This window comes from Chelonia mydas, chromosome 1, assembly GCF_015237465.2.
Source record: "Chelonia mydas isolate rCheMyd1 chromosome 1, rCheMyd1.pri.v2, whole genome shotgun sequence".
NCBI classification, from domain to species: Eukaryota; Metazoa; Chordata; order Testudines; family Cheloniidae; genus Chelonia; species Chelonia mydas.
The window spans coordinates 141,066,029-141,089,279 of NC_057849.1; the positions used below are offsets into that span (position 1 = coordinate 141,066,029).

The window sequence follows — 23,251 nt, forward strand, 5'->3', positions numbered from 1 at the left end:
CACTTATATCGGTATAATTTATGTTGCTCAGGGGTGTGAATAAGCAACTCTCCTACCGCAAGCGACATAAGTTACATCAACCTAAGCGCCGGTGTGGACAGTGCTATGTTGGCGGGAGAGCTTCTCCCACCGACATTGCTACCACCACTCCTTCGGGTGGATTAATTAAATCGACAGGAGAGCTCTCTGCTGTTGGCTTAAAGGGCTACACTAGATAGCTTACAGTGGTGCAGGTGCATCTGTACAGCAGCACCGCTGTAAGGGCTGTAGTATAGCCGTAGCCTCAGATGCTGCTACTTCCTGCAGTTACAATTCATGTCATGGACTCAAAAGGATCCAAAACTTTAAGGGACACTGACAAGTTTGATGAATAAAAACCTTGATTTCATTCTTCTTTCTTTATGAAGTCTGTATTATTCTGTCCGTCTTCCCATCAAAACAAATATTCCTTTTCTCGTTATTTTTAAAAACTGAGCAGCCTAGCCACCGTATTTAACCTTACAAAAAACAGAGTGCAAATATTTAGTTAGGAAATAAAATGTTAAGCTTCCAAGGGGTAATTGTGAATGATTGGTGTGAGGGAGACTAAAGATTTTAGTATCCTTGGGAAATATCTTGTATTTAAGATTCAGACACTTATTGTACCAACTTCTTAAGTGAACTACAAGACAAATACAGTTTTGAACAAAATTTGTACCTGAATTAGACTACAGTCCATGAATTCCACACCATTTTTTTTATATTCTCACTCGTCATACAAGACCTCTGCCTCATTTGGTTTCAGTTTGATCTTTTTAATACTCATATTCTTGTCCCTCTCTCTTTTTTAATAGGAAAGAAAAGTTTGCTTTCACATAGCTATTTAAAAAGGCCAGAATTTTTCAGAATGAGCTCTGGATCATACCTGTATATAATTATGGTAGAAACTGATTAAACTTATTATATCTGCTGTGTTACAGAGTGGTCTGTGATAGAAAGGGTAGGCAGTAAATAGGTAAGGAGAAATGATGATGTTTTTTAATTAATTTTTTCCACAGACCTAGACTCAGTTCACTTTTAAAAAAAACAAACCTCTTTTAATCATTCTTTTTGGTTAATGCTGCAATACCATAGCTAGAAGGGAGAGTGTCTTAAACCATTTGATGTGTTAACCTCTTGGTGCCTAGATTTTTGCCAGTCACTTAATGCTAATACAAATTGCATTACTGTCAGTAGCAGGAGCTGTGGGCTGTCTGTATCAAGAAGTAAATGAGAAAAAATAATTTCAGGAAAAGTCTTAGGGATCTAATTTAAAGTAACATATAAGAAGTTTTTCTTTGAAATGTGATTAAATGTTATTTCTTATGCACCTGATGATACGTGCATAGGTAAATAAGGTGATACGAAATATCTCCAGGGAATGTAATTTGAATAGATGTAGGTCAGATTTTGAAGTGCTACATTTTACTGTGTTCTCAAACCATCCCGTAGTTGAGGGCTGCACCGTAAATATATTTGCAGAAAGTTCAGTGTGAAAAACACAAACAAAGCTGGAAATTCATATAGTGTAAAGTACTAGAAAACTGTCGATATTATTAACTTTTATTAATAGTATTTTGGTGAGATTGGGTTTGGTTGTGATGACATATTAGAAGTAGGTTGGACCATGCAAGTGTGTTGTGGTGGCTAAAAACTTTAGGAATTACACATTCTTTAAAAACTTGTTAGAAATCATATTAATAGGGCAGAAATTACCTCATATGCACACTTGGATTTAATGGCAAAAGAATTTCATGTGATGTGGCAGAAATCCCTTCTATGAAGGGCAACATAGCTGTGCACGTGAGAGGTGCAGCACGTGCACCAGGGTCAGCAACCTTCGGCACGCAGCCTATCAGGGTAATCCGCAGGCGGGCCGTGAGGTGTTTGGTTTACGTTGACCGTCTGCAGGCATGGCCCCCCCACAGCTCCCAGCAGCCATGGTTCTCCGTTCCTGGCCAGTGGGCGTTGTGCCGAAGGTTACTGACCCCTGACATATGCCATCAATGTCATTTCTTATAGAAGGTAAGTGCTCTTCTGAATCTTTGTTGCAGATCCCATCTGACACAACTGTATTTAGTTAATGATGTTGGAAATTCAGTACAGACTGGTACAACTGCAGGCATATTTAGGTTAACTTTCAGTGGGGAAATTTGGGCAGCATGAATTTCGTGTGTGTGTGTGAGATTCCAACTCTAAGGTGCCACAAGTACTCCTTTTTGCGAATGCAGACTAACACGGCTGCTACTCTGAAACAAAATGTAATTTGTAAAGTGACTAGTGTAGTAATTATAGTGGTTGTTCACTAGATGGCGATAGATACCTTGAGATCATTAAACAGTTAAGACTCAATCTTGTCAAATGATTGTGACCATCTTTGAGTACACATACTTTTAAATTGATCTTCCATGATTTTTAATTTATTTTTTTTTATGATACAGAATATCTGTGGGGGTTATTTTAGTTTTAATCTGAAATATTACATCATATCACAAACCTATTTGTACAATTTTTATATATTCTGGAAGAAGAAAAATGCTTTCCAAAAAGGGAGAGAATATATGAATGCTGCCAACTCAAATTTGGCCTTAAATGTTTATAAGCACAAGTGTTTGCTAAAACTGAAGACCAGTAGATATATTTTACATGAATTTTATTTTTATAATTGAATGGGATTTTAAAAACAAAACAAAAAGGATTCTCTGCAGTATTTGCCATCCAAATGGGGCATTGTTGGGTTGGATTATAGTACAGTGGTTTTGAAACTTTTTCATAGTGTGAACAAACTTTAATGAGTTTCATGGGCTACTTTTCTTGCGGTAACTACAGCAGTTGCTTACATGGAAAAGTAATAGAGTTTTTAATGTAATTTTAGCTATCCTGTAATGTAATTTAGCAACTGGAAACAAGGAGAGGCAGTACCACATGATCAGCTAGCTCTCTACAGAGCAGTGACAGTAAGTATAAGGTCACTCTTTTTCAGCCTTTTTGACAAGCAGCCTTCCAGTGGAATGTCAGATGTGTTTGGCTTCTGTATTCAGGATCCCCTGGGAAGAAGGCTGTTTCTTGTGGGACAACAGAAGAGTTGCCAAGCTGCGGTCTGGGGCTAACTTGGTTGCCATTGGCTGTGACCCCAGATCAGTGGTCTTTCCACGTAGTGGCATCTCCTCTTGGACATGGTTCTTTAGTGTTCCAATTAGTTCCCCAGGTGACCCACCTTCTTGGCCAGAAAACTGGACCACAGAGGGGCAAAATTACTCTTCTTTCTTTCACCACAACTTGTAGGTAAATTACAGAAATTCCTGTTGCAGTACATTAAGTGAAAGGATGAAGTTTGCCAGTCAGGTTAATTTCAAATTTCCTATTCAGATTTTTAAATTAATTCTAAGGCCCTGGTAGTCAAAGATTGCAGCTGTTTGTCACCACTGTCTGCGAAAGGGAGCTGGGGATGAGGGGCAAGGGAAAGAAGAGAAAGTGAAATCAAAAAGCCGAAATACGTTAATTGAAAATTAAAACAAAGGGAAGCAGACATCGTACCTTACCTACTCTCTTCCTTTTCTATCTTCTTCCTCTGAGCTGTGGCAGCAGGGCTTCATTCCATTTCACCTTGAGTCTTGTTCATCTGTTGTTGTGTTCTGGGCCTCTGGTGCATCCACATGTTTTGCCAGAGCTATTCTGGATGGGGCAGCTTGTCAAGCCTCCTTCCCCAAAATATGGTGGGGGAAGAGATGAACACAAGCTGGGAAACAGGTCCTCTTAAAATCTCATTAGTAGCTGCCTTTTTGGATGCTTGTGTGGATGCCATCCACACTTCCACTAGAGCTTTGACATCCAATATGATTTTTGTGGAGTCATATGACCGAGATACTTGAAAGCCCAAGCAGAAGAGTTCTTAGCTGCCTCTAAATATTCAGGTGTTAGACCAAAGTGGTGCTTTATGATTCAGTGAAATTGAAGAAGTCCTTGCCATCCTTCAGACATTGTAGGAGGGGCTGTGGATCCTAGTTCAAAAGACAGCAGTCCTTTTGTGGTGCTTTTCTCCTTGAGATGTCTCATAAAAGAGGAAGCTGCAACAGACTTCAAATTTTTCAACAAAAACCTAAGGATGTTCAAGATGGAAAACTTTTTTTAAATTCTGTCTGGTATCTCAAGGTTTTTTCTTTTGAGCTGATGGAGGCTGTCTCTATATTTGCATAGATTATTCTTCACACATGACCATTTTTATAATTTACATAGAGTCATGACCATTTCCAGTACAAAGGTCTCTCCTTCAGAGGCTCCTTTAGCATTTCAGTGTCCTGCTGGACAGGTAAGAGTCAGTTCTTCAAGTTCTTGTCCTTATGTGTATTCCACATGTGGGTCTGCATGCGCCTGAGTCCAGGGATTTTAACAAGCTGTGTCGGTTGGCCCACACATGCGCAGTGGATCTCCTCATGCTCCTGAGCGAGGGTATAAGAAGCGGTGCAGGTTAACCCCCTCTCAATTCCTTCTTAACTCCACATGGTCTGAGTCAAGATCCAGTGTCCTTTCTGGCTTCAGCATTTCACAAAACCTGTAAATAAGATTGTAAATAGTTACTTTTTAGCTTAGTTCAGTTGGTCTCAGTGTAGTTTGTTTCCCTGGAGTGGAGACCCCATCCCCCTGTCCATAAAAGGCGCATTCCTTCCCCAAGCCCATCGAGTCGGGCAAGCCCTTACACACAGACTACTAAGTAACTGGCTCTGCAGAAAACCCCCAGGGTGGAGAGTAAGGTGTGCAGGAAGAAGGATCCACTGGGTCCGTTGGGGACTCTGGTACTGAAGCACAAGCACGATCATTTTTCTATAGGTGCTGGAACTAGAGGCGCTGGGGGTGCAGCAGCACCCTCCTGGCTTGAAGTGGTTTCAATCCTATACAGGATTTACAATTTGGTTCAGTGGCTCTCAGGACCCCCACCATACAAATTGTTCCACTGCCCCTGCATCTGCCAGTCCCATCTACAAGTGCAGCTCCAGATTTTATGGTTCTGATGCATCTGCCCAAAACACACTCTGGAACCAAGGATGTACTGCAACCATTGGACCATCAGAACTCGCCACACACCAGGATGCACAGAGACCTACATGGCCCCAGAGGATGTCTTCCTCTCCCTGCAGTCTCCTCTCTTCTCTCGCCCAGCCCCCCTGAGGGAAATTACTACACCAGAAGATTCCTTTGGTGTCTCAGGAACTGTCTTTCTTACAGCCATCAGGCAGGGTTGCCTTTGTACTAATTGCTCTGCTGTTACAACAGGGCTGATTTTTGGATTCTGATGGATCTGATGAGCTGGCCCCTTCATCTCCACAGACAGAACTAAGCCTGGACAGGTGATGTAGGACTTATTGTCGCTACCCTTATGAACATGACCTGCCTAGGAGACCAATGATCCCCCTGCGATGGGGTCCTCTCAAACACTTGGCCCTCTTTTTGGCCCTATTGGGGTCCCATATGATCCCTATTCCAGACATCTGGGACCCACCCAGGAGCCTTTCCACTCCTTCTCCTTGTGTGAACAACTGGTTTTGTCAGTGTAGGAGGGAAAGGATGATGTTCAACCAGAACCACAGGTACCAATAGTTCAGTTGGAAATCTCCTCCTCTTCCTTGGATGAGGCATCCCCACCAGAAGACCATAGTGAGGACTTTACTACGAAGGGTGGCTAGTGATCGCCAGATATTTCTGGAGGAAGTCCAAGTCCATTGACTGTTGGACATTCTGCAGCCTCAATGCCCAAGTAAGGTGACTTTGACAATTAATGATGCCATATTGGAACCGGTGAGATTCATAGAATATCAGGGTTGGAAGGGACCTCAGGAGGTCATCTAGTCCAACCCCCTGCTCAAAGCAGGGCCAATCCCCAACTAAATCATCCCAGCCAGGGCTTTGTCAAGCCTGACCTTAAAAACTTCTAAGGAAGGAGATTCCACCACCTCCCTAGGTAATGCATTCCAGTGTTTCACCACCCTCCTAGTGAAAAAGTTTTTCCTAATATCCAACCTAAACCTCCCCCACTGCAACTTGAGACCATTACTCCTCGTTCTGTCATCTGCTACCACTGAGAACAGTCTAGATCCATCCTCTTTGGAACCCCCTTTCAGGTAGTTGAAAGCAGCTATCAAATCCCCCCTCATTCTTCTCTTCCGCAGATTAAACAATCCCAGTTCCCTCAGCCTCTCCTCATAAGTCATGTGTTCCAGTCCCCTAATCATTTTTCTTGCCCTCCGCTGGACGTTTTCCAATTTTTTCACATCTTTCTTGTAGTGTGGGGCCCAAAACTGGACACAGTACTCCAGATGAGGCCTCACCAATGTCGAATAGAGGGGAACGATCACGTCCCTTGATCTGCTGGCACATCCCAGCATCCTATGCCTCCACACCTAAGAAGGCGGAAACAAAGGGTAGAAATAAATGGTCAGTTTTCAGAATGGAGAGAGGTAAATAGTGGTGTCCCCCAAGGATCTGAACTGGGACCAGTGCTGTTCAACATATAAGTGATCTGGAAAAAGGGGTGAACGGCGAGCTGACAAAATTTGCAGATGATACAAAATTACTTAAGATAGTTACATCTGAAGCAGACTGCAAGAAGTTATAAAGAGATCTCACAAAACTCAGCAACTGGGCAACAGAATGGCAGATTAAATTAAGTGTTGATAAATGCAGAATAATGCCTATTGGAAAACAAACTGTTGCAAAATGATGGGATCTAAATTAGTTGTTACCTCTCAAGAAAGAGATCTTGGAGTCATTGTGGATAGTTCTCTGAAAACATCTACTCAATGTGCAGCAACAGTTCAAAAAGCTAACAATGTTAGGAACCATTAGGAAAGGGATAGACAATAAAAGTAAATATCATAATGCCACTAGATGACCCTTGTGGTCCTTCCTAACCCTCTGATTCTATACAAATTCATGGTACTCAGATACCTTAAATACTGTGTGCTGTTCTAGTTGTCCCATCTCAAAAAAGATACGTTAGGATTGGAAAAGGTATCGAGAAGGGCAACAAAAATGATGAGGGGTATAGAACAGCTTCAGTATGAGGGGAGATTAAAAAACTGGTACTGTTCAGCTTGGAAAAGAGACGACTAAGGGGGGATATGATAGAGGTCTATTAAATCATGACTGGGGTGGAGAAAGTGAATAAGGAAGCATTATTTACTCCATGTAACACAAGAAGCAGGGGTCACCCAATAAAAATTAATAGGCAGCAGGTTTAAAACAAATAAAAGGAAGTATTTCTTCACACAATGCACAGTCAGCCTGTGGAACTCATTGCTGGGGATGTTGTGAAGCCGAAACTAAAACAGATTTAAAAAAAGAATTAGATAAGTTCATGGAGGCTAGGTCCATCAATGGCTATTCGTCAGAATGGTCAGGGATGCAATCCCATGCTCTGGGAGTGGACAACAGGGGATGGATCAATCAATAATTGCCATGTTCTGTTCATTCCCTCTGAAGCGTCTGACACGGACCACTGTCAGAAGGTCAGATACTGGGCTAGATGGACCATTGGTCTGACCCAGTATGGTTGTTCTTGTGTTATGTCAATAACAGTCTGCCCTCCAATCAAGAGCCACTCATTCCCAGAACTCCTGATGCAGGTCAGGGGCAGGGTCAAATATCCCAACCTGCACTCCTTCCACCTCATGGCCTGGTGTTTGGATGGGGGTCGGAAGTAGATTGCTCTTGTTCATGCCCAGTCCAGGCTATACATAACCAGAGTAGGAAAGAAACAACAAGAACCTGTTATCTGGCTAAATGGAAATGCTTCTCTGGCTGCGTGCAGCACAATCAATCTCACCCAGTCCCTTCGAGCATCGCAGTAATTCTAGATTACCTCTGTCATGCTGTCTGGAGTGTGACTATGAGAACCTTCTTCAGGGTAGTCTGTCAGAAAATAGGACGCACCCCCCAACCTGGTGGTAAGTTCTGTAATTAGATCTTACCAAGCCTGTACCAAATGTGAACTCCTGGATCACTATACCAATCTTACTATGGAGTCCCGGGCAGTCCCCTTAGACACTCCAGTCTATCTTGCCACCCAGGTGGTAGTTTGAACCCAGCAGATCTGTGATTTACAGCAGATGCTAGTTTAAGGTGATGTGATGTCCACTCTGTGTTCCATGTTCCAGTTCTGCACCAAGGGCTAGCTCGACAGCTCAAACTTAGTTGCCTGTGTTTGGAAGGAAGGCAACTAGAAGGTTAAGGATATTCCAACAGAGTGAGTACTTGCCTGTTCCAAATAACAAAAAATCTCAGATAAGTAATCTTTCTGAAAAATTCAAAATGGTTAACAGAAAAAAAATGATTTTGCCACAGGCGGTAGGAATTATGGTCTCGGACACATGTCATTCCAATGGGCAGACTTCATATGAGTGGCTGAGGATGGCTCATTGATTTCATCTAGACAAGTGGTATCAACACTTTATGATACCTTCTGTAACTCTTTTCAGTGTTGTGCTTGAGACCAGAATATACTTGCCAAGTTGCCCCACTTCAGTCCAGTGGTTTATCCAGGGCTGCGATGCTGTTGACCTGGCTAGTGTAGTTCCAAAGCATAAAATCAACTGCATCAGCTCACAATCCAAGGCTTCTGGGCATGAAAGGGACCAAATTTCAAATAAATGTCCTAGAACTAAAAGTGCTGCATCTGCCTTTCAGAGCACTCTTTACCTCAACAAAGCACTATCTCTCTTCAGATTTTAATACATGGTGGCCATAACATCTGTTATATCAGCTGGCAAAGCAAAGCTTGTTCAAGTTTGTGAAAGGCATCTGAAGTTGTAGAACTGGTATGTCTATCATTATATCATTCTCATGCCTCTAAATCTTCCAAGAACAGAGAATGTGTTGGTGGATGACCTCAGCAGGAGTTAGTGCTAAGCACAAGTGAACCTGCAGAGACTGGGGCTAACATTATGTTCCATAGGTGACGAACCTCTTACGTGGAATTTTTTGTGACAGTACATATTCTTCTTCAAGTGATTGCTCATATCTATTCCAATTAGGGATGTGTGCGCCACGTGCACAGTCGTCGGAAAGTTTTTCCCCTAGAAGCACTCGTCGGGTTGGCTGTAGAGCCCCCTGGAGTGGCGCCTTCATGGCACTCAATATATGACCCTGCTGACTGGCGCCACCTCAGTTCCTTCTTACCGCCAGGGATGGTCATTGTAACTGTGGCATCTTGCTTTGCAAGCTCCCCATGTTTCCCTAGCTTCTGTTCAAACAGTTTGTATTTTGTAGTTGTTTACTTCTTAGTTATTGTAGGTAGCTAGTTAGCTGTTTGGGGGAGGGCGGGGTTTACCCTGCACCCTGACTTTCTCCTTGGGGAAACTTACATGCCTAAGTATCAGGGGTTCAAGCCCTGCAAGTCCTGCAACAAGCCTATGCCAACAGGCGAGCCCCAAGATGCCTGCTTAAAGGCTCTGGGGGAAGCACGCCAAGCAGACAAGTGCAGAATTTGTAAAGGGTTTAGCCCCAGAACAAAAAAGGAGCGAGACTTTTGCCTCAAACAGCTCCTCATGGAGGCGGCACTCAGACTGCAACCTATACCAGTGTGGCAAGACCCGGCACCAAGCTCATCGGTGCGCAGCACCCCGGCAGCAATGATAGAAGTGGCACCACGGAAGGACTCTGGGAGAGACCTGTGGCACCAGTGCTCCCTGGTGCCGAAACTGACCTTCCCTGGGTCCAACCCCAGTTCCTGAGCCTGATCCAGGCATGGTTGGCCCAGACAGAGAGGCAGGACAGGAGGCCCCTGGAAACCAAAAGAGTCAAGTGAACCCCGTTTGCCCATTAGCCTCCTCATTGTTCTCCCCGGACGAGGCGGTCGCAGGCATCTCAGTCTCTGGACCGCCCCCCATAGACAGCTGTGCCCACCAGGACCTCCTTTGCAGGGCGCCGCGAAATATGGGTTTGCAGGCTGAGGACGTGTTGGGAGTCGAAGGACCAGATGGTTGACATCCTGGCCCCAGAAGACCTATCGAGGGTGGTTCTATCCATCATCAAGACTATACAGGCTAATGCTAAGACCATTTGGCAGACCCCAGCCCCCATCCCTCCCACCGCGAAGGGTGTGGAGAGGAAGTACATCATCCCATCTAAAGGGTACTGTAACGGGGTCAGGACTCACCCCCGCTGGTTGCTCCGGGAATTAGCTCTTTTCAGCTGTGGAGCGCCCTCTGCACGTGGTATCTCACCCGTTGTCTGCTCTGCTGGTTTGGGACCCACATTGCTCCCCTCTCGATGGCGTCCTCTTTAGGGTACTGCCCTCCGGCAGTGCCCACTACTCTGGTCTCACCCCCTTCCGGGGGGGTGGGGGGTCAACAGCAGTCCTTCGGTTTGCACCTGCCTTGGTGGCCAACCACAACCCCAAGTCTAGCCCCTCACCTCAGGGGCAAGTTGCAGTCTGTCTCGACCACACTCCTCTGTGGCCAGGTGCAGTGCAGGGGGGGGAAGGGGAGACCCAGGCCCACCCGCTACTCTGGGTCCCAACACAGGGACCCTCTAGCGGCAGCCTCTTTCTGCCCTTCTTCGCTCCCCTCTCTTCTGCCTACCTTCCCTGGGCCACTTCCCCTTTGGCCCCGTGCACCTTCCCAAAACTTGTTAGCAGGTGCTGCAGCCTGGCAGGTAACTGGGCCTGAGCTCTCCTCTGCTCCCTGAGCCTGCGCAGCACTGCTCTGTCCAAGGTGCTACCTCTTTACCTCAGGAGCCAGTCCTTCTCCCTTGCTAGTCAAGGAGAGGCTCCCTCTCCTCTGCTAGGCAGCCTTTATATAGGACCCAGCCTGGCCCTGATAGGCTGCCTCTCCCTTTGTCCTGATTGGCTCTCCACAGGCCCTTGCTGATTGGCTGCTGGTCTGCGCAGCCTCTCTGGCCTATTCTAGCCCGTTTTCTCATGGAGTGGGGCAGCCGCCCATTACAGGTACGAATACCTCTTCACGCACCTGCAGCCTTGCTCATTGGTGGTGGCTGCAGTAAACGAAAAGGAGAGGCACAGCGCCTGTGTCCAAGGATGCTAAGCACCTAGATTTATTTGGGTGCAAAGGGTATTCTATGCGGGGGTTGCAATTTAGGATTGCCAACCAGCAGGCAATTCTGAGTAGATACAGCTTCAGTTCCTGGAGCTTGATGCTCAAGTTTAAGGAGCTGGTGCCAACAGAGTCCAGAGAAGAGTTTTGGATCAATAGTGGAGGAGGGCAAATCGGTGGCAAAGACCTCTTTATGGGTTTCACTGGACGCTGCGGACTCAGTGGCATGTACCGTGTCTTCCAGTGTAGCCATAAGGTGTAGCTCATGGCTGCAGGCCTCGGGACTCCCGCCTGAGGTTCAACAGACCAGGCAGGACCTGCCTTTTGATGGGGCAGGTCTGTTTGCAGCGCAGACTGACTCTAGGCTCTGACATAGGCAAGGGTAGGAGAGACGTCCTGGAGGCCAAATTTAGGCTGAAATCCAGGACCTCTATGGTGGCATTCTCAGACATGCTTCCAGTTCCACGCGAAGGGCCAGGTAGGCAGGCAGAGCTTCAGAGTCTCAATGCATGGATGAAACAATGGTGTAGAGAGGAGGGGTTTAGATTTATTAGGAACTGGGGAAACTTTCAGGATAGGGGGAGCCTATACAGGAAGGATGGGCTCCATCTAAACCAAAGTGGATCCAGGCTGCTGGCACTTAATATTAAAAAGGTTGCAGAGCAGTTTTTAAACTAAGAAGGGGAAAGCCGATTGCTACAGAGGTGCACTTGGATCGGACAGAGACTTCTCTTAGAGGAGAATCTATTGATAGAGATTCTCTTGGTTTTAGTCAGGAGGAGAGGATGGAAGAGGGTACAGTATGGGCCAGATCAGACGAGAAACATTCACATAAAGAATCTGACACATCAGAAAAGGGCAGAAAAATAAACAGTGACAAGTTTTTAAAGTGCTTGTACACAAATGCTAAAAGTCTACATAATAAGATGGGTGAACTAGAGTGCCTCGTGTTAAAAGAGGATATTGATATAATAGAAACCTGGTGGAGTGAGGACAATCAATGGGACACAATCATTCTGGGGTACAAAATATATCGGAAGGACAGAACAGGTCTTGCGGAGGGTGGGAAGTGGCACTATATGTGAAAGAAAATGTAGAATCAAATGAAATAAAAATCTTAAATGAATCCACATGTTCCATAGAATCTCTACTGATAGTAATTCCATGCTCTAATAAGAATATAACAGTAGGGATCATTATTGACCACCTGACCAGGACAGTGATAGTGACGATGAAATGCTAAGGGAGATTAGAGAGGCTATCAAAATAAAGAACTCAATAATAGTGGGGGATTTCAATTATCCCCATATTGACTGGGTACATGTCACCTCAGGATGAAATGCAGAGACAAAATTTCTCGATACTTTAAATGACTGCTTCTTGGAGCAGCTGGTACAGGAACCCCCAAGGGGGAGAGGCAACTCTCGATCTAGTCCTGAGTGGAGCGCATTATCTGGTCCAAGAGGTAACTACAACAGGACTGCTTGGAAATAGTGACCATAATATAATAACATTTAACATTCCTGTGGTGGTAAGAACACCTCAACAGCCCAACACCGTGGCATTTAATTTCAGAAAGGGGAACTGTGCAAAAATGAGGAGGTTAGTTAAACAGAAATTAAAAGGTAAAGTGACTAGAGTGCAATCCCTGCAAGCTGCATGGACACTTTTCAAAGACACCATAATAGAGGCTCAACTTAAAAGTATACCCCAAATTAAAAAACACAGTAAAAGAACTAAAAAAGAGCCACCGTGGCTTAAAGAAGCAGTGAGAGATAAAAAGGCATCTTTTAAAAAGTGGAAGTCAGATCCTACTGAGGTAAATAGAAAGGAGCATAAACACTGCCAAATTAAATGTAAAAATGTAATAAGAAAAGCCAAAAAGGAGTCTGAAGAACAGCTAGCCAAAAACTCAGAAGGTAATAACAAAATGTTTAAGTACATCAGAAGCAGGAAGCCTGCTAAACAACCAGTGAGGCCCCTGGACAATCGAGATACAAAAGAAGCACTTAAAGACGATAACTTTATCGCAGAGAAATTAAATGAATTCTTTGCTTCGGTTTTCATGGCTGAGGACGTTAGGGAGATTCCCAAACCTGAGCCGTCTTTTGTAGGTGACAAATCTGAGGAATTGTCACAGATTGAAGTGTCACTAGAGGAGGTTTTGGAATTAATTGAGAAACTTAACAGTAACAAGACACCGGGACCAGATGGCATTCACCCAAGAGTTCTGAAAGAACTCAAATGTGAAATTGCGGAACTATTAACTATGGTTTGTAACCTGTCCTTTAAATCTCCTTCTGTACCCAGTAACTGGAAGATAGCTAATGTAATGCCAATATTTAAGAAGGGCTCTACAGGTGTTCCTGGCAATTACAGACCGGAAAGTCTAACGTCAGTACTGGGCAAATTAGTTGAAACTATAGTAAAGAATAAAATTGTCAGACACATAGATGAACATAAATTGTTGCGCAAAAGTCCATTATGGTTTCTGTAAAGGGAGATCATGTCTTACTAATCTGTTAGAGTTCTTTGAGGGGGTCAGCAAACATGTGGACAAGGGGGATCCAGTGGACATAGTGTACTTAGATTTCCAGAAGCCTTTGACAAAGTCCCTCACCAAAGGCTCTTACGTAAATTAAGTTGTCATGGGGTAAGAGGGAGGATCCTTTCATGGATTGAGAACTGGTTAAAAGACAGGGAACAAAGGGTAGAATAAATGGTAAATTTTCAGAATGGAGAGGGGTAACTAATGGTGTTCCCCAAGGATCAGTCGTAGGACCAGTCCTATTTAACTTATTCATAAATGATCTGGAGAAAGGGGTAAACATGAGGTGGTAAAATTTGCAGATGATACTAAACTTCTCAAGACAGTTAAGACCAAAGCAGACTGTGAAGAACTTCAAAAAGATAATGATTGGGCAACAAAATGGCAAATGAAATTTAATGTGGATAAATGTAAAGTAATGCACATTGGAAAAAATAACCCCAATTATACATACAATATGATGGGGGCTAATTTAGCTACAACTAATCAGGAGAAAGATCTTGGAGTCATTTGGATAGTTCTCTGAAGATGTCCACACAGTGTGCAGCCAGCGGCTGTCAAATAAAGCAAACGGGATGTTAAGAATCATTAAAAAAGGAATAGAGAATAAGACGGAGAATATCTTATTGCCCTTATATAAATCCATGGTACGCCCACATCTTGAATACTGCGTACAGATGTGGTCCCCTCATCTCAAAAACGATATACTGGCATTAGAAAAGATTCAAAAAAGGGCAACTAAAATGATTAGGGGTTTGGAATGGGTCTCATATGAGGAGAGATTAAAGAGGCTAGGACTTTTCAGCTTGGAAAAGAGGAGACCAAGGGGGATATGATAGAGGTCTATAAAATCATGCGTTGTGTGGAGAAAGTGAATAAGGAAAAGTTATTTACTTGTTCCCATAATATAAGAACTAGGGGCTGCCAAATGAAATTGGCAGCAGGTTTAAAACAAATAAAAGAAAGTTCTTCTTCACACAGTGCAAAGTCAACCTGTGGAACTCCTTGCCTGAGGAGGTTGTCAAGGCTAGGACTATAACAGGGTTTAAAAGAGAACTGGATAAATTCATGGAGATTAAGTCCATTAATGGCTATGAGCCAGGATGGGTAAGGAATGGTGTCCCTAGCCTTTGTTTGTCAGAGGGTGGAGATGGATGGTAGGAGAGAGATCTCTTATGTAGGCTGCATAGCCTAAAGCAGTGGTTCTCAAAGCTGGTCCGCCGCTTGTTCAGGGAAAGCCCCTGGCGGGCCAGACCGGTTTGTTTACCTGCTGCATCCGCAGGTTTGGCCGATCGCGGCTCCAACTGGCCCTGGTTCACTGCTCCAGGCCAATGGGGTCTGCGGGAAGCGGCGCAGGCCAAGGGACGTGCTGGCTGCCCTTCCCGCAACCCCCATGGGCCTGGAGTGGCGAACCGCAGCCAGTGGGAGCTGCGATAGGCCGAACCTGCGGACGTGGCAGGTAAACAAACTGGTCCAGCCTGCCAGGGGCTTTCCCTCAACAAGCGGCGGACTGGCTTTGAGAACTACTGGCCTAAAGGACTCCAGGGCTACCATGAAATCCTTGGGTATGCATGCCCCGGCAACCCAACGTAAACATTTCAAGTCTCAGCAGCAGCAGCGCTCCTATCCTCCTCAGCCGAGGCAGGACTTTTATAGGAAAAGGGGCAGGAATAGCAGATGAAAGCCTTCAAAACCCCTGACTGGGCAGGGTCAGGGCCCGACTAAATCATCGTAGGGTTCAAAGCAGGCCTTTTGAAGGGGTGCCTGAGATGGCGCACCAGCTTTCATTCTGGATCCTTCCCCATCTTTCTTGAATTGTCTGTCCCACTTCTACTGTGTGTGGTCCCAAATAACTCTGGACTGCTGGGTTCTCTGTGTGTAGAAGTGGGATATTCTCTCCAGTTCTTCTCCCACCCCCCTTTCCTGTCCCTCTTCAGGGACCCTTCTCATGAATAACTCCTTATCCAGGAGGTGCAGGTGCTCCTCACCATGGGAGTGGTGGAGGAGGTTCCTCAGGGGCAAGGGATTCTACTCCTGATATTTCCTAATCCCCAAAGCCAAGGAAGGGGGGGGTCTCAGACCCATTGTAGCTTTGCGAGGACTCACCAAGTTCATACTAAAGTTGAAGTTCCACATGGCCTCCCTGGGGCACCATTATTCTTTCTCTGGATCTGGGAGACTGGTACGCTGCCTTCGGCATAAAAGACGCATACTTCCATGTAGCTATTCGGCCTGCACACAGGCAATTCCTATGCTTCGTGGTCGACCACAAACATAATCAATTTACAGTCCTCACGTTCGGCCTCTCAGCAGCCCCCACCAAGTGCATGTCAGTTGTGGCTGCTTTCCTCCGTCGGAGGCAGATGCAGGTTTACCGTTACCTCGATTACTGGCTGCTCAGGGGCTGCACCAGGGGACAGGTGGAGTCTCAAGTCCAACTGTTCCGTTCTGCATTCGAGAGAATGGGTCTCCTCAACTTGAACAAGTCAGCCTTGGCACCGACCCAAAGAATAGAATTCATCGGGGTGGTGTTGGTCTCGGTTCAGGCAAGAGCACTTTTGCCAGAGCCCTGATTCCAAGCCATGACAGACATCATTCAGGGCCTCAGGCAATACCCGACCACTACAGTAAGGGGATGCCTGAGTATCCTCGGCCACATGGCAGCCTGCACTTTCGTGGCCCGGCATGCCAGATTGAGGCTCAGGCTTCTACATGCTTGGCTCGCTTTGGCCTATTGCCTGGGACGCAATGGTCTGAATTCAGTGGTCATGGTGGTGGGGCAGGTGCTAGAGTCCGTTCAATGGTGGCTTGACCCTCGGACGGTGTGGAAAGGAGTCCCCTTCAACAGCCCTCAGCCTTCCCTGTCCTGAGTAGTGGACGTGTCAGCTCTGGGATGGGGTGCACATTTGGGAGACCTCCAAACGCAGGGCCTTTGGTCACAGGACAAGCTCTCCCTCCATATCAACATCAAGGAGCTGAGGGAAGTGCGACCAGCATGCTAGACCTTTCAGGCCCGACTACAAGGTCGGTGCGTAGCAGTTCTGACTGACAACACCTCTGCCATGTTTTACATCAACATGCAGGGTGGAGCCCGGTCCTCTCCCCTATGTCAGGAAGCTCTCCAGCTGTGGGAGTTCTGCATAGCCCACTTCATTCACCTGGAAGGGTCCTATCTACCAGGAGTTCAGAACATGCTGGTGAACCACCTCAGCAGGTCCTTCCGCACTCACGAGTGGTCCTTCTGGCTGGATGTCATACATCTCTTCTCCCAAAGGTGGAGATTTCCCCAGGTCGCTCTGTTCACCACCCAGAACAATAAAAAGTGCCGAATGTTCTGCTCCTTCCAGAGTCACAGCCCAGGCTCCATCACAGATGCATTCCTGCTACCCTGGGGAGGCTGCCTGCTCTACGCCTTTCCCCCCATCACTCTTGTGCACAAGGTCCTACTCAAGGTCCACAGGGATGGGGCAGAGATAATTCTGGTAGCACCAGCATGGCCTCGACAACATTGGTACACCACGCTCCTGGAACTGTCAGTGGATGCCCTGGTCACGTTGCCTCTCCTCCCCAACCTAATCACTTAAGGCCAAGGTCGTCGTCATCATCCTGACCTGCAGTCCCTCCATCTCGTGGCTGAACCCCATAGAGCTTCTGTGCTCAGAACAAGTAAGGGAGGTCCTCCTCGGCAGCAGGAAGCTCTCCACTAGAGCCGCATATCTCACAAAGTGGAAAAGATTTACTTGTTGGTGTGACCAGCATCGTTCACCCGCTTTTCGGGCACCTGTACCTCTCATCCTAGAGTACCTTTTGCACGTGAAACAGTAAGGCCTGGCAGCGTCCTCCCTAACGGTACAAGTTGCTGCAGTCTTGGCCTTCCACCCGGGAGCATCTGGATGCGCCGTCTTTGCCAACCCATGGTTGGTTGGTTCCTCAAGGGTCTGGAACTCCTATATCCCCCAGACCACACATCCTGTCCCCACGTGGGACCTTAACCTGGTCCTCTCCAGGCTAATGGGACCCCCATTTGAACTGCTGGCAACTTGTTCCCTTCTCTGTTTGTTGTGGATGGTAGCTTCTCTGGTCGCCATTACATCAACAAGGAGTGTGTCTGAGTTAAAGGCCCTTACCTCAGACCCACTTCATATGGTTTTCTACGGGGATGAGGTGCAACTCAGGCCTCACCCGGCCTTTCTTCCTAAGGTTGTGTCACACTTCCACGCTAGTCGGGACATTTTCCTGCCTGTTTTTAGTCCTAAGCCCCATGCAAGTAGCCGTGAGCAGAGGCTGCACTCCCTGGATGTTTGGTGAGCACTAGCTTTTTACATCAAGCACACTAAGCCATTCAGGAAGTTGAACCAGTTGTTCATAGCGGTGGCAGACCGGATGAAAGGACTCCTGGTCTCATCTCAAAGAATATCTTCCTGGATCAGGTTATGCATCCGTATGTGCTACGAGCTGGCCAAAATACAAGCCCCGGCTTTTACAGCACACTCCATGAGGGCTCAGGCCTCATCAGCGGCGTTCCTAGCCCAGGTCCCGATACAAGAAATCTGCAGGGCAGCAACTTGGTCTGCAGTACATACGTTCACCTCTCATTACGCCTTCATCCGGCACGCCAGAGATGATGCAGCTTTCGGAAGAGCGGTGCTCCAATCAGTGAGTCTATAACTCTGACCCCACCGGCTAGGTAAGGCTTGGGAGTCACCTAATTGGAATCGATGTGAGCAATCACTTGAAAAATGGTTACTCACCTTCTCGTAATGGTTGCTCTTAGAGATGTGTTGCTCAAATCCATTCCAAACCTGCCCACCTTCCCCTCTGTCGGAATAATTGGCAAGAAGGAACTGAGGAGGTGCCAGTTTGGCAGGGTCATATATTTAGCTCCATGAAGGCGCCACTCCAAGGAGCTCCACAGCCGACCTGACGGGTGCTGCTAGGGGGGAAAACTTTCTGATGACTTTGCACGCGGCGCGCGCACACACCTCATTGGAATGGACCTGAGCAACACATCTCGAAAAACAGTTCAGAGAAGGTGAGTACCCATTTTTTAACAGTCTCATTCCCTACCTTACTCTTCTCCTTAACCTCTCACTCCCCTCCAACTCTTCCCCCTCTCAATACAAATGCGTATTCAAAAAACCGTGTGAGGGGTGTGTGAGAGAGAGAGACTGTGTGCTGGCTGCTGGGGAAGTTTCTGAGAGATGCCTGTCCGCTGTCTATTTACGGGACTCCCTGAAAGCTCTCCTCCTCCTGAACCATGTCCCCCCTCCACCGTTCTGTGGAGATGTGGTGCATGGGGAGGAGGAGAGGCAGAGATTGTGTGTGCTGGTTGCTGGGGAAGTCCCTGAGAGACCATGCACTGTCTCTTTAAGGTACTCACTGGAAGGCTTGTTCAGACCTCCGAGCTGCTGCGAGTCCTGATGAACCCTGTCCCTTCTACCCTGCTCTGTGGAGATGGGGTACAGGGACTGGGTGAGGGGTTCACCCTGACATGAACTTCCCCCCACTTCTGCACAGCCAGCAGGAGGGTCCTGGGAGCAGCTGCAGAAGCAGCAAAGCAGCGGGTGTGGGGGCACCTGAACACACGTTGCTGAATGTGCGTGGCTCTGCTAATCAACTGCATATTTCCTTCCACTTCATGTTTCCTCTGTGAGCGGTTTCCATCTTGGTAGTTAAATGTGTTGCTCATCGAATTGATAGAACCACCATCTGAACCATTGTCAAGGCATTTTCCAGCATTATGTTTCTCTCATTGAAGATTTCTTTTCTGATGGTGATTGCATCAGAGATTACTTCTAAGATTTGGGCGGTAATGGCTGACTCTTCCTGTATGGTGTTCCATAACAATAAGGTGGTGTGCTATGCCTACCCAAAACATCCTTATGAAAAATGACTCTGATTATAACCAGCTAATTGGCCAAACTGCTTCCATTGTTGTTTAAGCCTTATTCAGTACTTTGTCAGGCTATGCTATATTACTTAGCTATAAAGAGGGCTTTTTAGTTACTCTCTAAACTGAGTTAAGCTATTCTTTTAAATTACGTACATTGTTCATAGTGCAAGGGTGTAAAGCTAACGGTCTGTCAGTTTCTATCCAGAGAATGTCCAAGAAACTCAGATTGATCATATTCTTGATATTGGGCTAGCGGGAATTCCAGAAAACAATCTGGGGAAGACACACGTTCTACCAAGCATAAAAGAACCTGCAATGCATGTCTAAGAAAAAATATTTCTAATGTAGAGATGTACAAGGCTGCAACCTGTAGTTCAGCCCACACCTGTACACAGATTTATGCCATCTAGAGTAATTACTTCCAGATAAAGTGCTCGATTGGGAAAGCATTACTGCATTTGTTCAATTGAGGCTCCTAGATCTCACCACCTTTGGATCTAGGGATTGCTTGTTAATGATCAGAGGTGAAATCCTAGGGCAGAACTTCCACTGACTTCACTAGGGCTGGGATTTCAACCTAGGAGAATGAATATGTGTGGAACAGCAAAGAAGAACCAAAGTTACTATGGTAACTTTCTCTTAGCTTTTTTGACTGCAGCGGCAGTCAAAAAAGCTAACCATGTTAGGAACAATTAGGAAAGGGATAGATAAGACAGAAAATATCAGAATGCCACTATATAAATCCATGGTACGCCCACACCTTGAATATTGCATGCAGTTCTGGTTGTCCCATCTCAAAAGAGATATATTAGAATTGGAAAAAGTACAGAGAAGGGTGACAGAAATGATCAGGGTATTGAACAGCTTCCCTATGAGGAGAGATTAAAAAGGCGGGCTGGGGGGAGGGGAAACTGTTCAGCTTAGAAAAGAGACAACTAAGGAGGGGCAGGATACACGTCTATAAAAACACGGATGGCGTGGAGAAAGCGGAATTTACCCCTTCACACAACAAAAGAAGCAGGGGTAACCCAATGAAATTAATAGGCAGTAGGTTTAAAATAAACAAAAGGAAGTATTTCTTCACACAACGCACTGTCAACCTGTGGAACTCGTTGCTAGAATATATTGTGAAGGCTAAAAGTATAACAGGGTTAAAAAAAGAATGAGAAGTTCATGGAGCATAGGTCCATCAATGGCTGTTAGCCAAGATTGTCAGAGACGCAACCCCATGCTCTGGATGTCCCTGAACCTCCGACTGCCAGAAGCTGAGACTGGATGACAGGATGGATGTCTCAATAATTGCCCTGTTCTGTACATTTCTTCTAAAGCATCTTGCATTGGCCACTGTTGGAAGATGGGATACTGGGCTAAATGGACCATTGATCATACCCAATGTTGCCATTCTTATATGCTTAAGAAACCATTCTTTTTGTATACTGTCTCTTAATAATTGACAGAACATTAACACATTTCTGAAGAGAACCCAGTTTGCATCTTTGTTGGTATTAGGGAATGCCAAAGATGGCAGGTATTTATAAACATTTATTTTTAATTTGAAAGATTTAAAAACCAAAATAAAACTCACCTTTGTTTGAGAGAGTAACTTTTTTGGATTCATTCTTTTCTCAAATTGGCTCCAGTGTAAAAGTTCCTTTTTAAACATTTCTTCATTCTTTTTACAATCAGAAATGGTTTAGTAATGGGCTTGCAGTAGTTTGAGGCAAAATCTGACATTTGACTAACTATATTACTGGAGCTCAAGGATTCTTTTTAGCATAGTCTGACGTCTGTCTCGTGGAAGATATGTTGTTGCTGATCTAGATAACTCCCATTGAAGTAAATGGCAAAACTCCCATTGACAGTCACGATTGTGACCCTGATGTCTGGAAGTGCCCCTGTGAATTCCACAAGCCATAGCTCAGTGACAGTTGATATTTTGGCTTTCGTGTTTGGGTTTCTTTAACCCATTCCCTTTCCAGATCCGCTCCCAGTCTAGTTTGCACATTCTGTTACCCTACCCTAACCAGTATCTTCTGGAAAATCTATAAGAAAAAGTTCTTTTATTGATCAGTTTCTTTAAACTTAATCTTAGCAAATTTAGTATTTATATAAACTTTAAACCAAAAAACTAATGCACATTTTTCTTACATGAATAATTGTGCATTTTAACCTTACTGTTCAAAGTAGTCAAACCTGAGCTAAATAAAAATTGGTTGGAGAGTGCACCTAGACTTAAATCCTGTACGAAAAGGTTTGACTGGAGAACTTTTTTTTAAGCTGACTTACAAACACTAGATGGACAATTATATCAGTGTTGGGATATGCTATCATGTATCATAGAAGTTAGAGATGGAAAAAGACCTCTAATGTTATCCTGTCAGTCTCCCAAATGTATTAAGTTTATCAATACTGATACAAATGTTATAAAATACATTAATTTTATACTAGAAGACTCTTCCCGCCTTTAAAAAAAAAATGCTTTTATTAAACAAGAATGCTTTTATTTTCCAACCCCATTGAAGTAAATTTTTATAAATTAAATATATTTTTATAAACATTTATTTTATTTTTATTCTGAAAGATTTAAAAAACAAAATTACCCCCTCCCTCCACTTTGCATGAGTAACAGGTGTTCTGAAGCTCCACATTTTGGCAATGGTCCAGGGTGACAGACCAGTAATGACATAGAAACTGCCATTCCTTCCTTGTTAAGGATTTGGAAGAAGACTGTGAAGTTATTAACTACTACTCACCTCTAGGCAGATTGCAAGAAAACAAGTATGGGGTCTAATTGGTTGAGATTACCTGCTTTATATAGGTTTTTTAAAAATTCCCTTTTATGGCTCCCACCATTTTCTTCTTCCCTTGTTTTTCCCTACTGTACTAGGTGGTACTTGGGAGCTTGGAGTGAGAAATCATATTCCTGCCTCTGTGTGGTGTGATTAGCACAGTTATTTAAATCTTATCTGGAACCCATTTACTGTCTGTCATTTTTGTTGTTTAGTTCTGTGGAAGTAGTTTTATGTAAATCATGGAACACTAACTTGTGGTTTGTAATAAGATGCATTTGAATTAAGGGAACTGAGACCCTTTGTCATAGAATAAAAATGTCTTGGTGAATGAAGGGCTGAGAAATAAAAAAGCTGTCACTTAAAACTGTATTAATAGATTAATATTTGTGTATACACAGAAATGACATTAGCTGTGATACCGCACCTATAGGAAACTTCTTCCTACCATCTTCACCAAGGAGCAGTGGAAATCTGATGCATATGAAAGTCTTTCCTCTTGCTTGCAAACTATTTGGTAAATTGAGCCAATATGGTTTTTTTCAATATTTTATTTTGACAGTAGGCAGTACTTTCCAACGATTTACCAGAATATACAGCTGTCGTCTGAGGGTTGGGGGTGGGCCACCTTGTCATTGTAGGTCATCATTTTTCTCTGTTTAAATTCCTACCCTCCCTTCCATCTCATGTTATCGTGTATGTGACATGCTCCCAGTATGCCACTAGGAGGTACTCATAGGTTATATTGATTTTTCTGCTTGAAGAAATGATTATGATTGCTTCTATACTCCATTCCCCACTGGCCCAGGGAAATGGAAATTCCTTGGACTTTGCAGCCTTGTGAGAGATCCCTTTTAAAAATTTGGTTTATTTTATGGCCACATTGAAAATAGAGGATCTGTATTTGCTTGTAAAGGGAAAAATATGGAAAAACTCCCTCTGGCAGTAGCTTTTGCTA

The 23,251-nt window shown here is 44.9% G+C and overlaps 1 protein-coding gene across 8 annotated transcripts in view; it reads left to right on the plus strand.

Annotated features, from left to right (window-relative positions):
- The window catches only part of POLA1 (DNA polymerase alpha 1, catalytic subunit), a 349,214-nt gene that overhangs the window by 63,670 nt on the left and 262,293 nt on the right, over positions 1-23,251 (plus strand). The window lies entirely within an intron of this gene.